We start from the raw sequence: 14,666 nt of genomic DNA, 5'->3' as shown, positions 1-14,666 counted from the left end.
TCTGTGCCATCTTAAGACGTTAAAGATGAAAAGTTATTGAAATAATTTTTTTTTGTCATAGACCATGTCCGTGATTTTGTGCATTTTGCCATCAAAACTGGAAGGGGGTGTAACTTGAGCGACGTAGAGTGTGAGGTATTATTGAACTCAGCAGGGAGTTCCCTTTTCAGTGTCTAGGTGCCGGTTGCTAGGAGCGGCGTCTGCCAGTAACCCTGACACGCACCGAGGCTCGAGGGCCCGTTCAACACTACTTGTTTAAAAACAAAATGGTGGCATTTTTAGGCCTTTATTGTTGATAGGACCGCTTAGACTTGAAAGGGGAGAGAGAAGGGGAATGACACAGAAATGGGCGCACGCTCTGCCAGGTGAGCTCCCCAGGTACCCCAAGTGCTTAATCTTTTAGACTAAGATTTTGGTTGATGTGCATCATGCCTCTGAAGAGCCAAACAATAAATATAATACATTGCAATATAATTATTTTGTGTTATCAATCAGGTTCATGTATTTTCAGTATCCGCTGTGATATCTTCCCGAAACAGAATAGACTACTTGTTAGTTTCATTTTTCCTCTTCATTATTTTGTAGTGATAGAGTTTTCTTAAAATCACTTTACTCATATCAATACACACATAAAGTTAACTCTGGTTTTTACAAGTGTTGGTTGTAAGAGGGCACCCCAAAACTGTGCAGCTAGGCTCACTCACTGTTTCAATGGAATAGCAGCAACAATAGCGCCGCAGTCGGAGTAGTGGTTTTAACATTCTGTGAGGTTTCCATTGTTCTCTTATCTCTTTGAATAACTCAGCTATTTACATAATTCAATTTCCACTTAATACACTTCAAATTAAGTAATACAGTAAGAGAGTGATACTGTAGATATATTTTTTGCTGTGGGAAGGTGTATGCTTTTGTGAGTCTTAATTCATTTCTGAGACAATGTGAATGAGTCGCCAAGCTAGGATCCCCCTCCATCCATCCCAAAAGTGTAGGCCTTCGTCATCACACATGATGTGGCGGCCACCTTGCTTAAGAACCCACAAGCACTCACTCTGCTTACACACTACCTGTGTAGCATTACACAAGACATACTTCACACCTCAGGAAAGAAACAAATTACCTTCAGAGGAGAATTGTGATTAGACTGGATTTGTTAAAGACTGAGATGTGGACGACATGGGCCAAAACATGTATTGTGGCACGGCTGATGAGGGAGCAGGTGTGCACATGGGTATAGATCAGGTGACTGGACATGGAGGGAAAAACTGAGGGCAGCTACAGAGCATGGTAACCAAGCAACAAATTAGCAATTTCTAGAGAAATAATAAATTTTCTTGATAATTATTAATCGCATCATTAGCTGTACAGCTAGAACGTTATACAGTCCTAAATAAAATACTAATGGTGATACAATATAGTCAAACCATCTCAGTATCACAACATGAAAACAAGTAAGTAATAGATCTTCACAACAACATTTCATTAATTTTGATTGCAAAGTATTAGCTAAAGCCAGAAATAGTCTTTAATTTGCACATCAAACAACATCAAATAAAGCAATCACCCACCACGGAATCCCTCCAGGATTTTGCAAAAGTTTATTATCAGTCCAGGCTGAATGCCGGAATCAGTACCATTGCTGCATTTATCACAGCAAGTGTCAACCCATTAGGAATGATCTAAGCAATAGCTAATAGCCAGCACACTTGCAGGATCAACATCTGAAGGAAAAAAAAAAAAACCAATGGGAATGAGTATTGAATCATGACATAACATGATTCAGAAGAAATACAAGCCTCATAGGTTACAGCAAAATAACTGTTGTAGGCTCATATACCAAGTGCAGTTCATGAGACGGAACAAATTCATCCTGTGATGCCAAAAAGATTCCTTGGAGGACCGTCTGAGGCTTCAGTCCATGTACTCCACATGCCTAGCTGGTAATCCGTACATGAACACAGCAGCAATAGAGATATACAGGGAAGGAGGAAAGCAAGATTTTGGCACTGAAAGGCCAGGGCAAGGATTTTTGGTGCTCAATGCTTGATGTGTATCAGACACCAATCCAACTCAACAAGTAGTATGATGCAGGGTAAAAAGGAATGCCAAACTTTGATTTTAAGCAGAGCTGACATGCAGAGACCTGGTGCTCCTTGTCTATTCTCGAAAGAAACCACCAGCTGAGTACTGTATGCTGTGTGATGCTTTAAAGAACCATTGGTTTGAAATATTTCCATTTTTGACATATAGATGCTGTTGTGTTTTAACAATAGCCTATACACTCTTACATATTTATAACAAATACATATTGCCAGTGTCAGTGTCTTTCAACAATTATCATTCATGAAATGAAGTCATGAAGTCCAACTGCAATTAAAATTATTATTTTTCTAAGAAATCATCATACATGTATATCTTTGGTGTTTGTTTTGACTTGAAAGTAAAAAAACGATTTTCCATGATAGTGCCCCATTTATTAGTGGTCTCCAAATGACGATAACTGTGCTGTAATTTGATTGGTCCAATATGTATGTGCATGACCATTAACACAAAAAGTTTGTAGCGCACCACGATAATAAGTTTGGCTCCCCAAAAGTCCTGCAGCTTAGACGCTGTTTCCACAAATATGCCCAAAACATTTTAACCTATTTTAAGGAAAAAAGGTAAATTATGCACAATTGCTGCAGTATCATTTTAGATCATACTTCCTTTCTGAGTCCTTTCACAAAAAGTGAAAAAATGTCCAAGAAGTCCTTTCAAACCTGAGACCTAAGGTCATTTTTACAGTTCATTGTCGGTCTGGTTTTATTTTCTACAAAAGCTTTGTCTACAGTCAAGCTATTGAACATTATTTTTTTTTCAGGACAAACTGGGCTATTAGAATATTTGTGCTGAAATGAGTTCACTTGAACGTTAAAAACAGTTGTTGGACCTTAAAGACAAAAAAATAAATTTAACGGAACATGAATCTCACGTGTATGTATTGATAGAACAGACAGAGCAGTACAAGCTAAGCCAATCTCTTCTCTAAAACACTTCTCATATGTCTTGGGTGTCACGCTGTGAAGAAATAATCATTGTAACTTACACAGGTGACAAAATACATACATTTATTTCAAAAAAAGTTCAGACGCTTTTGCCCTCATGACATTTACTTAGGTCAATAATCAGCATAATAATGTCATACCTATTGATATTACACCTACAGCAATGCTACACAAGCATTTGTGTTGTCTAAAACAGTTATCCAATATGCAAAAGATTAACATAATAAACATTATAACTAACATAAAGCACAAACTATTTACATTTCTTCAAAAAAAGCCCAACTATGTGCCAGATCTCAAACCAGTGGCGCCATTCTTCTCTGTAAAAAGGTAGTTATCTATCTTGTCCGATATATAATATCTTTGATCACATACTAGACTAGTTTGACTTGGAGGATTACTACCTTTCCCACTCTACACTCTTTGCTCTCATGTTGCCCATACATGGGCATAATGCTCACCTTCACTTCCCTAAACAAACGAAAGTCACAGCACACAGCCAGAGAGGAGACACGGAGCACGGAGATAGCGGCAGAAACGAGCAAAAACGTGATGAATGATGAACATCAAGTGGATAAATCTGGCATGTAACAGTTTGGATTTAATGCTCAACGACCCCAAAAAAGGAACAAGTTCCAGGCTAGATAGAAAATCACCTGTAGAGGCTAGAAAGACCCCAAAGAGACCTCCGTGACCACTAGCTTGTTAGCCGTTAGCTGCAAAAAACGGTAAGCTTCTGTCTTTTATGGTTATATGATTAAAATATGAATCAGAGGTGCTGTTTTTGATGCACGATCCTCTCGGTTCCAGAGGGTTTTTTAACATACATTTGAAAAAATAAAAAATTAAAACATTGAAAATAGAACTAACTGTCTGCTGTTTGCTTGGTGAGCCACATTAAACTGCACTTTTGCTCCTGTCCCAAGAGGAATTCCTTTTCAATGTGTGCTTCTCTCTCAGCAGGAAGCAATTAGAACTGGTCTGATCAAAAATACATGCCAGTTACAAAACTTAACTTCAAAAACGTACCCCAAAAAAAACCTGCACTTGCTGTGCTAATGCAGAATAAATACTTGATAACTGTGGATTTGTCAGTCCTTCTAGCATCAGCTGACACCACTGTCTAAACTCGAGGAAAGGGCATCAACCAAAATCAGGCAACCACCATGTTTTCAAAGTGTTCCTTTAAGTAAAGCTTGAATGAATAATTAGTTTTAGAGTAATTACATTTCCCACCATTGTTGACTGTGGAGACCCTCTGACTGTAATTACTCAATGCAACAAAACTCATTAATGAAATCACCAAACGCTTTCTAGTCTTGACGGATTGAATCCCCATGGTTAATAAATATCCCACCCCTGTCCTTTCGCCTTTCTCACAACCAAATCAAACAACATCTTGTACAGCTCAGTAGGTGCACTTCCAGATTTATTGGTTTAATTACCAAAGAGTCCATCAGGGCTTGAAATGCATGTTATCAACTGTAATGCAATGTATTTGTTTATCTTTGAAGCATTTTTTTTTCTGTTAAGAAGATTCCAGATTTATCAGCCTGAATGAAAAAAAGAGAGTACAGAAGTGCCTCCCATCCCCACCAACTGAGAGTCTGTGGTGTCACTCTATTTGTTTCATCTGCACTGCAAAAGAAGGCAGCGTAGAGTTTACTTTGATCACATTATGCTGGGTAATGAAGTTGAAAAATGTCAAAAAGTTGCTTCTCACTGCAATCTAGGAAATTGGTCATGCTGGCAAAAAAAAGAAAATCCCTGTGCAGCTTTAACAAATGTTTTTCTTTTTTTTTTTTAAATGAAGCCGGTCATTCTTTTTGCTATTTGCTGAAATGAAAGCAGGTCAGAAAGCAGGTGTGTCGTATGAAAGGTATGCCAAGCAGAGCGTGGTGTGTCAGGACGCTCCGAGAATGTTGGGTCACTGGCTCTGTCCTTGTGTCATATACTATCCTTCACAGTGGGCACACAGCTTCCTCACATGACCTTTTCACAGAGCCCTGCAGTCCTTCTGTGTCCACAGTGCTTCTCTTTCACCTATACCTGCTCTGCCACATCCTGTCTGCATTCTAATTAGCACACAGTCATCTGACCTCTCATATGCCCGGTACAATGTCTCAGTGCCTATGGAACTAATAGAAGATTTAGAAACCCCCGCCGGCAATATGCCTTTTCTTTTATAATCATCAGGTCAAGTGCTGCATCCTTACAATAAGAGAAACAGATAGGATCACAGGTACAATCTCATTTTATCATGCTCCAGTACACAAACAGGACAAGCTGAGCACATGGTGGAGTGTCTGACAATGATATCAGAGGAAATCAGTCCAATGATGAGATGAGACATACAGCACAGTGCCATATCTGTGGTCAGTACTTGTAGTTTTAACACAGCAGATGGCTCCAGATACAACACTGCTATTGATCGGCTAAAGCAATTACCCAAGCATCCCTGCTAGCATTTTGTTTGTAATCATCCATTCAATGGAGACAGAATACAGCACAAAATCTTATCTTGGCTTGGTTTGAAGAGCAAAAAAGATATTCTGGGTAGCTGTAAGAGAGGTACTGTCTTATCTGTGTCAGGATAAATATACTACAGAACAAATGCTGACATTGATAAGGAACGTTATGTTCCATCGACGGATAAAGAGTAGTTCATACCTAACTAGATTGTAAGGATATAATACCATAGTATCCTTCATCCAACACTCACTCACCTTTCTCTTTAAAGCTTTATTTTGTTAGTCATGGAAAAAATTCACCTCTAGAACCAACTACATGCTTTTCAGACAAAAAAAATAAAAGACAAACCAGTTTGTTATTAATTATTTTTGATATCTGAGCATCAATCCTGCTAAAACATCATTGCCTATGTAAAAAACATTGCTTTATATGCTAAATACATTTTGTAATGGCTTACTCAATATAAACACATCATTGAAGTCCTGACAATTAGATGTGATGAATGCTCTTGTATTTCCACTAAAGCGATGCTTAATGTAACATAAAGAACAAAGGCAAAGATGAAAAGGTAAGACAGTCCTTTCACTGTTTTTGAAAAATAGAAGACAAGTCAGCCTGATGAAATGTGAAAAAAAACAAAGAATGCACTTAGTATACCCCTCAACTGTCCTCTGTGTGTACAGATGACTGGCAGCTGGAAGTGAAGCTCTCATGCTACTCAATTGGTTAGATACTTAAATGAGGAAATGTACTTTGCTATGTTGCTATGAGTTGTAAAACGGTTAGCAATTGGTCTTAACCAGCACAGTTTTGATAAAATGAAATAGAATCCAATTTATTTCATCCACTTCCACCAGTTTCAGGTGACTGTAAGTCAGTAGGTCTGAGTAACGTTTAAGGGTTGAAAATAAGAGACATAAAGTTGCCACAAATTGCTGGGTTCCGACACTGTGTCCATCAAAAGCCATGTCTTCTGCTCAATTTTCCTTTAAAAAAAAAAGAAAGTGTAAACGTGTTTAAAATGGAAAAGAAATAATCTCCTCCTGGTCGAGGTCAACATGTCTGACAGTGGTGTTGCAAAGAACAAAAGACGACACACGGGAAGCGCCGTGTTTTCACATCTAATCAATTTCCTGAATCGACTGATTGATTCAGTATATGTACACTGTTGTCCAGGGAATTGTCAACAACTCTAATAAGTTTGTCAAAAGCAAATGCAGGTTTAAAGGATGATGATAATGCATTTCCAATGAAAAACTCAGTACGATGAACACAATACTGTTTAGAGGAATAGCAATTTTGGAAAAATACACAAATTAGGTTGTTTTTTTGCAAAGAGTTCATTTATCTGTATAATAAGCATAAAGCCTGGAAACAGTTCCAGAAACTGTACAGCAGCAACAGTAGCAAGACATCCACTGGTTGCCGGGCAATTATTAACAGTTTTAACACTTTTTGTACTGATAAACTAGAGGAAATAAAATGTGCTAATTACTGAGCTTAAGAGGTGTGGTGCAGTACATACTGTATGTGTAGTGTGAATGTGAGTAACATGGCATACTGTGCACATTGGTGGCAGCCACCAAAAGGAGATGTGTTAGTAATGGCTTGTATTGCAGTATATACTTTCTAGTGTACCATTAGGAAAGTTACACTCAGCAGAAGTTTAAAAACAAAATAGTGAGTTGTGGAGGATTGACACACAACTTTCTTAAAAAAATAATAAAAAAGCCACCAACTGTGTAAGTAGAGCATCTACTTTAAAGCACAGCTACGCCCTGTTTAAAGTGCTTGTTGTTTAATAGCTATGAGGTTAATTAAAATGAATTCCAGACACACGTCCTGACTTTGACCATTTAAACAAAGTCATTTGTTTTTTTTAGTTGTTTTTTTTAGAACAGACTACTTCATCATCATGACTTTTATTGCAGCTGTTCGGAAGCAGCACAATCTAGGCCAAGCACGGTAATGATTCCAAAAAGTCTGCCCAGCTGGACATCCAACGCAGCCTCATCTCCATACATGGCTGAATAAAAAAAAAAGGTGACCAGTCTTGGGAGAAATTTAATATTTAAAAAATTGAGCCAGGGCATGGAAAGAGGACATTATAGCTCTGGGAGATAGACGGGAACGTGATTGGATGCCTAAAAGAGGTTCAGGTGCTGGAAACAGAAATTTAATGATGTCCCCAGAGAAGACAAAGCCAAAGCAGGCTGACCCTGTCAAGTCAAAGCCAAGGTTAGTTGGGCACAGGACATGTAAATGGACTTGTCCCTCTTCACGCTTTGACATTTCCACGAGCCAAAATAATCTACCTCATTAAAGTTTAGTGGTGTGTGCGACTGCTGTGTGCGGTTGTTTGGCGTCAGACCTGTAGAAAATGTAGGGTCAATAAGAGTAGATATCTTCGTCAGCATCCCACTGTAATGAAATGGAGTTTCATGCTGACATGCAACAGTGTTTCTGTCATTTAGCTGTACAAGCTTTTTTCCACAGTGACAGATGGCGTGGGCAGCTTGAAAACAATGGTGAAGGACACAACACCCAAATAACCTCCCTGCCTCCAACTATATTGACTTAGTGTGAGCACTAGTGAATCAACCTCACATTGGGCATGTCTTATAACACACATCAATTTAATACAATGTATGTGTGTGTGTCTCTGTTCTCCAGACCTAACCCTTCGCAACACCCTCTCATCACGCAGGTCCAAGGGTCAAATGGCTGCGCAGTCCGCCTCTTGCCAGATTTACAACACACGAGAGGCCTTGAGACATATCGTTACATTTTCTCAACACAGTACATGAGATGAGTATTGTCTCTCTTAGGAGTTGCAATCTGCACCTTCCCCACTGGCCGTGAGGATGCTCTTGCTTTAATGTGTCAATTAAACCCAGCAAAAATGATGTCAAACTCAAATTGTGTACAGCCCACCCTATAGTCACCGTTAACTGTGACTGTTCAGGCTAATCGGCAATGCAGAAGGGCTATGCAATTAATCGCAATTACAATTTGGGCTCGTAATGATCACAGAAACAGATTACTCTGGAAAAAAACTTATTTTGCATGTTAATTTTAGCAAGTAAACTTATTTTGGTAGTTTTTTGGGGGTGTTTTCACTGTTGATTTGTTTAACTGTTGTGCTGTTTTTTTAAGTTCAATGATTGCAACATCCTTCCAAAAGACAATGAGTAATCATGTTAACAAATTTCAATGTTGACCAAAATAACTGTGATTAGGATTTTTTTTTCATAATCGAGCAGCCATCAGTGCAGTATTTTTAAATGCACCACCCTTTAACATTAACTTTGACTGATCAAATCAAATGCTTTTTCTGTTTTGATGTCAGCTGATTCAAGGTTTAAGGTTCAAGGTTGGCTGTAATAACTCTACTGTGAAATTATGTTGGTCATAAACAAGAAATACAATCTCACAGATCACACAATAAAAAATGATGCTGGCAGCTACATTTACCTGCTCTTTACAGTAATTCTACAGTTTACCTACTATAAGTTAATACATATAACATCAACCTCTGTGCTGGCCCTGGACACAATCAGGGCAAAATTTCTTTAGTACTTCTTTGTATTAAATCCCTTGTGTAATATTATGTTTTTCCAATTACTCTCTTACACAATGAGGTGGTGATGCCACATGATTTTAACGGAGTTTTGGGCAGACTCAGCCTGGAAACTGAAAAAGAAAGAAATACTTTACTACCTTAAAATAGCACTTGCTGTTAATATTTAGTACCTCAAATGCCTCAACATTCACAGTATTCCACTGGATTTAGGAAAAATGGTCAATTACTGTAAGAAACATCCCGGATTTTTACGCTAATTTGTTACAGTGCAGGTTTTCCAGTATCACTCACTTTCAATTGGGGTAGATCACGTGCAAGTATTGGCTTTACAATAAAAAAAGAGCAATACATAAAACAATGTATTTATTTATTAGTTATTTATTTATTTAGTCAAAATAATAATTTTTCTATTCCAGGTTTTCCATTTCCACTCTGGTTTTCAAACAGAGCTTCTAACAGAGAGAGGGATAGTTTACCACCCTCAATACATGATCAGTGACAATAATAGCTGCATTTGAATCATAAAAAAAATTGTTTTATTCCAAAAAGGATTAGTGACAGTGTCAATGCTTTTACGCTTACTTACGTATGCTTTTGATGATAATTGACAATGAAAAAAGATTCCTTATGATGTCTTTTATTAGAACAATAATCCACACACCATTAATTAGCCAACATAATAATAAATGGGTCCGTGTATAATTCAACGACTCAATTATTTCATTTAATCTGGAAAACGGGTCAGATTTCAGTTTTTGTTGTTTTATTGCTACTGTTTTATAGATTATTAAACAAGAACCACCCCCAAAAATAATTTGTATTATTTTTGTTTTGTTTTTATTTTTGCTGTTTCTTGGATGTCACAATCTGAGCTGCTGTGTGCACTTAGACTTGCATGTAGGCCTTAATAACATTTCCTGCATTAAAACCATAGACTGTTAATAAAACAATAAAATCAATGCTTTTAAACACAAGAGTTTATACAGTGATCCTATGATGAGAGGAGACAACAGGCTACCATCTTGTTGCCCTTATTTACTCTTTGATTAGTTCTAGAGCCGAATCTAGTGAACACGGTTGTCACAGCAGCTTCAATTGCAATTTATCATTTTAATGCACCACAACGCAAGCCAAATCAAACGCATTAACAGTGTTGTGTGTTGAGGTCTCGCTAGTCTCGCTTTGTCTGAACTTCCTCCACAGCGTTGCGGAGGAGGGTCTCGCTAGTCCACAGCATTCCGGGATGGGAGAAAAAGTGTTCTGGTTTATTGGCATTTCTGTAAACTAATCACGATCATCTTGTGCGGCGCTAAACACCGGACAGAGTCACGGTGCCGCTGCAAAATAGTCTCAGGAAGGAGCTTGTTTTGGTGGAACATGTGGACGTTCAAAGGTTGTTTTAGTCGTGCAACAGAAAACTCAGATTAGACAGATAGTCTAGTTAGATGTCTGGATTTACCCTGCAGAGATCTGATTTCCGGGGGCACCTGAACAATTACCGGAAACTAAACGTTGTCTGGCTAAATGCTAAAATGCTTATGGCTCACACACCTCACTGAAAATTAGAGTGAACACTTGAGGTGTGTGGCCTTTCTGCTGTTTGTGTCAGAAAAACTGCAGAGCCTCTTTTTACGACGGCATAGTAGGGCCATTATAGGTAAAAAAAAAAAAAAAAAAATTACAGAGCCTGGGGACAGGGTTAATTTCCCATGAAAAAAAACCTTAACCAGATTTATGAGAGAGGTTATCTTTTGATTCACAGGCAACTTTTTTCAGTTAGTAATGGCTTTTTAGAGGCACTTATTGATTTAGACATGATGCTCACTGGAGTCAGCAATATAACACGACATAAAAGCAATTTAACCTCTGAACTTGGGAGAAACCATTGCATTAAATGGACTGAATCAGTCAAGAATGTACCTTTTGGCATCTGTTTAATTTAATGTCATAAATCAGTTTCTCAATAAAGATTTTTTGATTTGATGACATTAGGAACAATTACCCCCCTTTAAAATTGAGCTACTTCTGTATATATTCTATAGACATACAACGTTTCCTGGAGAAACGTAGGGAAAATGGCACCATGAATATGAATATTTGATTTGTTTTGATTGTTTTGTTTTGAATATTTGTTGATTTGTCTTGATTTCCACAGTTCCACATTAACTGAAGGGGATTGCAGTGTAACTACTTCAGCATCCATTAGCTTCTGTATATCACAGATGAATCAATTTTAGAATTGTTTTTACAGTAAAGTCATACAGCTCTGCAATTCGCAGGATGCTGAGGTTAATGTCAGCCATGTTCAATTTAACAAACATGCCAGTTAATGCATCCAAGTGTTAATGTTAAAATGTGTGAGAAGAAGATGTTAATAACATTATCATTTGACTGTGAAAATGAATGTAAGTAATTTCATTCCATCCCACTGACATGCTATATTTAACAACACACCGGCTTCTTCAGTCTACCCAGACCTCTAACTCAATGCTATTTTAATTCCTTGAGGGACCATCCTAACAGATAAACATGCACATGCCTGCCCGTATGCCCTCGCCTTGACCCCAGACACTTTCGAAGACTGCATAGGCCATTTTTATTCCACATGTGGAATCTATTGGTTTTCTCTCCAGGGCTCTGTACGTCTCAGAGTATCCCTGCAGCGATAACAAAGAAAGCCACAGCTGGTGAAAGAAGTGCACATATTAGTCTTCATCAAACCACTGAGACAATGACACTTATGAAGACCTATGTCATTTAATATACATCACTAGCTTTATCTTTGAAAACGGGAGCAGAAAGCACGAGGCAGCGCCTCAGGCAGCTCAAGGCTGGGCTAACCAGGAGGCAAGTGGAGAAATTAGCCTTGTCTTTCAAGGCCATCTCTGTAGTGGAAATGTGTTTTTCTGGTCCAAAAGCAACAATTTATGAAATGTACTTGGTCCTGTTCAGTTTTCTCACCCTTTAACACATTAAATGTTTCCTAAGTTAAAGAATAGAGTGTTTAATCAGCACTAGAATATCTCAAGAAACGATTATTTACCTTCATTCATTTACTTTGTGTTACTAAAAAGGAGAAGACTGCTTTGTCTTTACAGTGTCCAACATAGCTTCCTTACCCACTGTCCCCCTGGGCCAGTAGATTAGAGTTTTACTGGTCTTTTCCAAACTGTTAAGTTATTAATCGTATATACATTTTAATGATTAATCCAAACAACAAACAGAAATACAAATTTACAAATATAAGTTCAGTCAATTTAGTTGGATTTGCACTCTCATAATTCCTAGTTATTATACCGTAATCCTTGTTTTGATTTAAGTGAAAGATTAGAGTGAGGCTATATTTGCAGTGTTAAGCGGGATTTATTCTTCTGCGGAGGCTCCACACTGATGTTTTGCCGTAGGCTACAGAAGTAACCTGAAGTTAAGTGGCCTGAAATTTATACTTGTGCTTTGGTGTGTGCGTCAATCTCTTTAAGAAAATAGCAGGCCCGGCATCGGTGTGTGCGTGGTGGTGTGAGTGACCGTGATCAGCTTCGGAGCGAGTAGCAACTCTTGAAGCATAATGAGAGAAACAAAGTGTCTCCCCTGTGCTTTCTGATCACAGTTGGAAATCCCCAACAGGAATGAGTTAACCCTCTCCTTGATTCCAGGTTGTTTATGGAGAAGGCTAACCCAGAAATAAGTAGGGGGAAATGTAACGCTACCAAGCCACGGTCAAGCGGACCAATCACTGTTGTTGCTGTCTGCGTTGCCGCAACTTGTGGTTACATTTTTTGAGAAGTTCATGTCAGGCTACGGCGTAGGGTCCAAATCTCCACGTACTTACGGACCTCACTCACTCTTTATAAACTCCATATTGACTCCATATCTCCATATATGAATCCATTTTGTGTATTTTGGTTAACAAAAAGCAATAATAGGTTTTGTGATATGGTGTTGGTACGTATGTTTTAGTTCTTAAATCATGCAACAAAGCTAATGTATCTGATGTTATGTGGAGAAGACATGCTGATCAGGTAAAAGTGAAAATGTTCATACTTTAGTAATATAAATAGTTCCCTACCACGTTTACTAGGCTTTTTAAAGCGTTCATTTGTATAATATCTAACAGGGTTTGAGTTTGCTAGCTAGTTTTATTAGCCCTCCCCGCGGTCCCTCTGCCTCGCTCATAGCAAGAACACCACTTTGCTTCGAGGAGAGCGGACAGCATCTCCGGTTGTGGGCTGGCTGGGTTCGAGTTGCTGCAGCCGATACTGAAGGTCCACAGCATGTGTGGACTCTTTTTTCGGCAGGTGCCGACAGTCGTTTGTTGACGTTAGCGGACATTTAAAAGTTACCATTGCCAGCTTGTGCACCGAACTGGCTTCTGACTGTGATAGGCAAAAACAATGTCACTGGCCCAAACGACTGTCCAATTTGAAGTATCCTCATCCCACCCAGGCTCACCTAAACCTTTCCTGGATATGTAGAGGTTAAAAATATACATAAACACACAAGTTAGCCACACTGTTTGACACACACAGTTAAAAAAATACATTTCATAGTTGTCAACTCTGTTTGTATTGCTGCAGGCTTTGCTTCGTGCTTTCTGCATTTGCAGCACCAAATCTCTAACAGCCTGAGCAGTGGCGCAAAGGATGCCGACCTTCCATCTCCAAAATGCTAAGATCATGGGTTTTTGAAAAATGTGATGAGTTTGAATAAGGAGCTATTTTCCCCTGTGGCAGGTCTGTCCAACCTTGCAAGTTTTTTTTTACAATTTAGCAGGCATGAGTGGAAATCCTGTTAGCGTAGCGCAGGACCTCCAGCTGCTTATCTGTCTTAATCAGAGAGCTGCGAGAACAGGCAGCAACAAGCAAGTGTGAGATCCGATCTCTCTGATCATTACATCAGGTACGTACCCTGCAAGCTAAATATTTATCAAATATCCGTTTTACCATGAATACAGCCAAGGAACACTGTAACCTGATTAAAACTTTTAGTTACATTAACCTTTTAAACACTTACTTTACTGGTGCTAATTAGTAACACTTTATTTCCCGTCGGCAAGAAACTAATTAAAATGTCAGGCAGAGTTAAAGCTGTTCAATTAGTGGACAAACTATTCATAATTTCCTTGTTTATTTGTTTCTTGTAAGAGTACTCGCTAAAGTATGTTTGACATTAATCTTTATGATTTGAAATCATTCCGTATGGCACACAATTGTGATTTCATACTGAGCATCATTTTTCAAAGTTATAAATAGTTATATATGCATATATATATATATATATATATGATATCCTGAGTGATGTTTTCAGAAAATAAACTTTTCTTCCATTTTGCGCAGCCACCTTACTTTTCTCTGTCAGGCGGTCTTTGATTCCTTCCAAATGTCAGAGAAATCACTTGTTATCTTGTTAGCGAGATGTTCCTAATGGTCTATCTTTAGTCACTCTCTTATGATTCCTTCTTTGTGATTCAGTGACACCGCCCGCCGATGACTCACTAAGCAACAGACACCAGAGATTATTAATGTTTTTACAAAAATAGTTACACAGCAGCAGCAGTAACCCATGGTTAC

The 14,666-nt window shown here is 38.4% G+C and overlaps 2 long non-coding RNA genes across 2 annotated transcripts in view; one reads left to right on the top strand and one right to left on the bottom strand.

Annotated features, from left to right (window-relative positions):
- Positions 1–12,605, top strand: part of LOC116693031 (uncharacterized) — a 13,121-nt gene extending 516 nt beyond the window's left edge. Inside the window, exons 2-3 of the long non-coding RNA XR_004332833.1 lie at positions 7,035–7,042; positions 12,524–12,605. This is a non-coding gene — a long non-coding RNA (uncharacterized LOC116693031). The remainder of the gene's footprint in view (positions 1–7,034; positions 7,043–12,523) is intronic.
- LOC116693023 (uncharacterized) overlaps positions 1–12,937 on the bottom strand; it is a 33,646-nt gene extending 20,709 nt beyond the window's left edge. The window contains exons 1-2 of the long non-coding RNA XR_004332831.1: positions 12,925–12,937; positions 7,292–7,294 (exon numbers count right to left, since the gene is read on the bottom strand). This is a non-coding gene — a long non-coding RNA (uncharacterized LOC116693023). The remainder of the gene's footprint in view (positions 1–7,291; positions 7,295–12,924) is intronic.
- Positions 12,938–14,666: the final 1,729 nt, after the last annotated feature.

This window comes from Etheostoma spectabile, chromosome 1, assembly GCF_008692095.1.
Source record: "Etheostoma spectabile isolate EspeVRDwgs_2016 chromosome 1, UIUC_Espe_1.0, whole genome shotgun sequence".
Taxonomy (NCBI): domain Eukaryota; kingdom Metazoa; phylum Chordata; class Actinopteri; order Perciformes; family Percidae; genus Etheostoma; species Etheostoma spectabile.
This window is presented reverse-complemented; position numbering and strand designations above follow the sequence as displayed.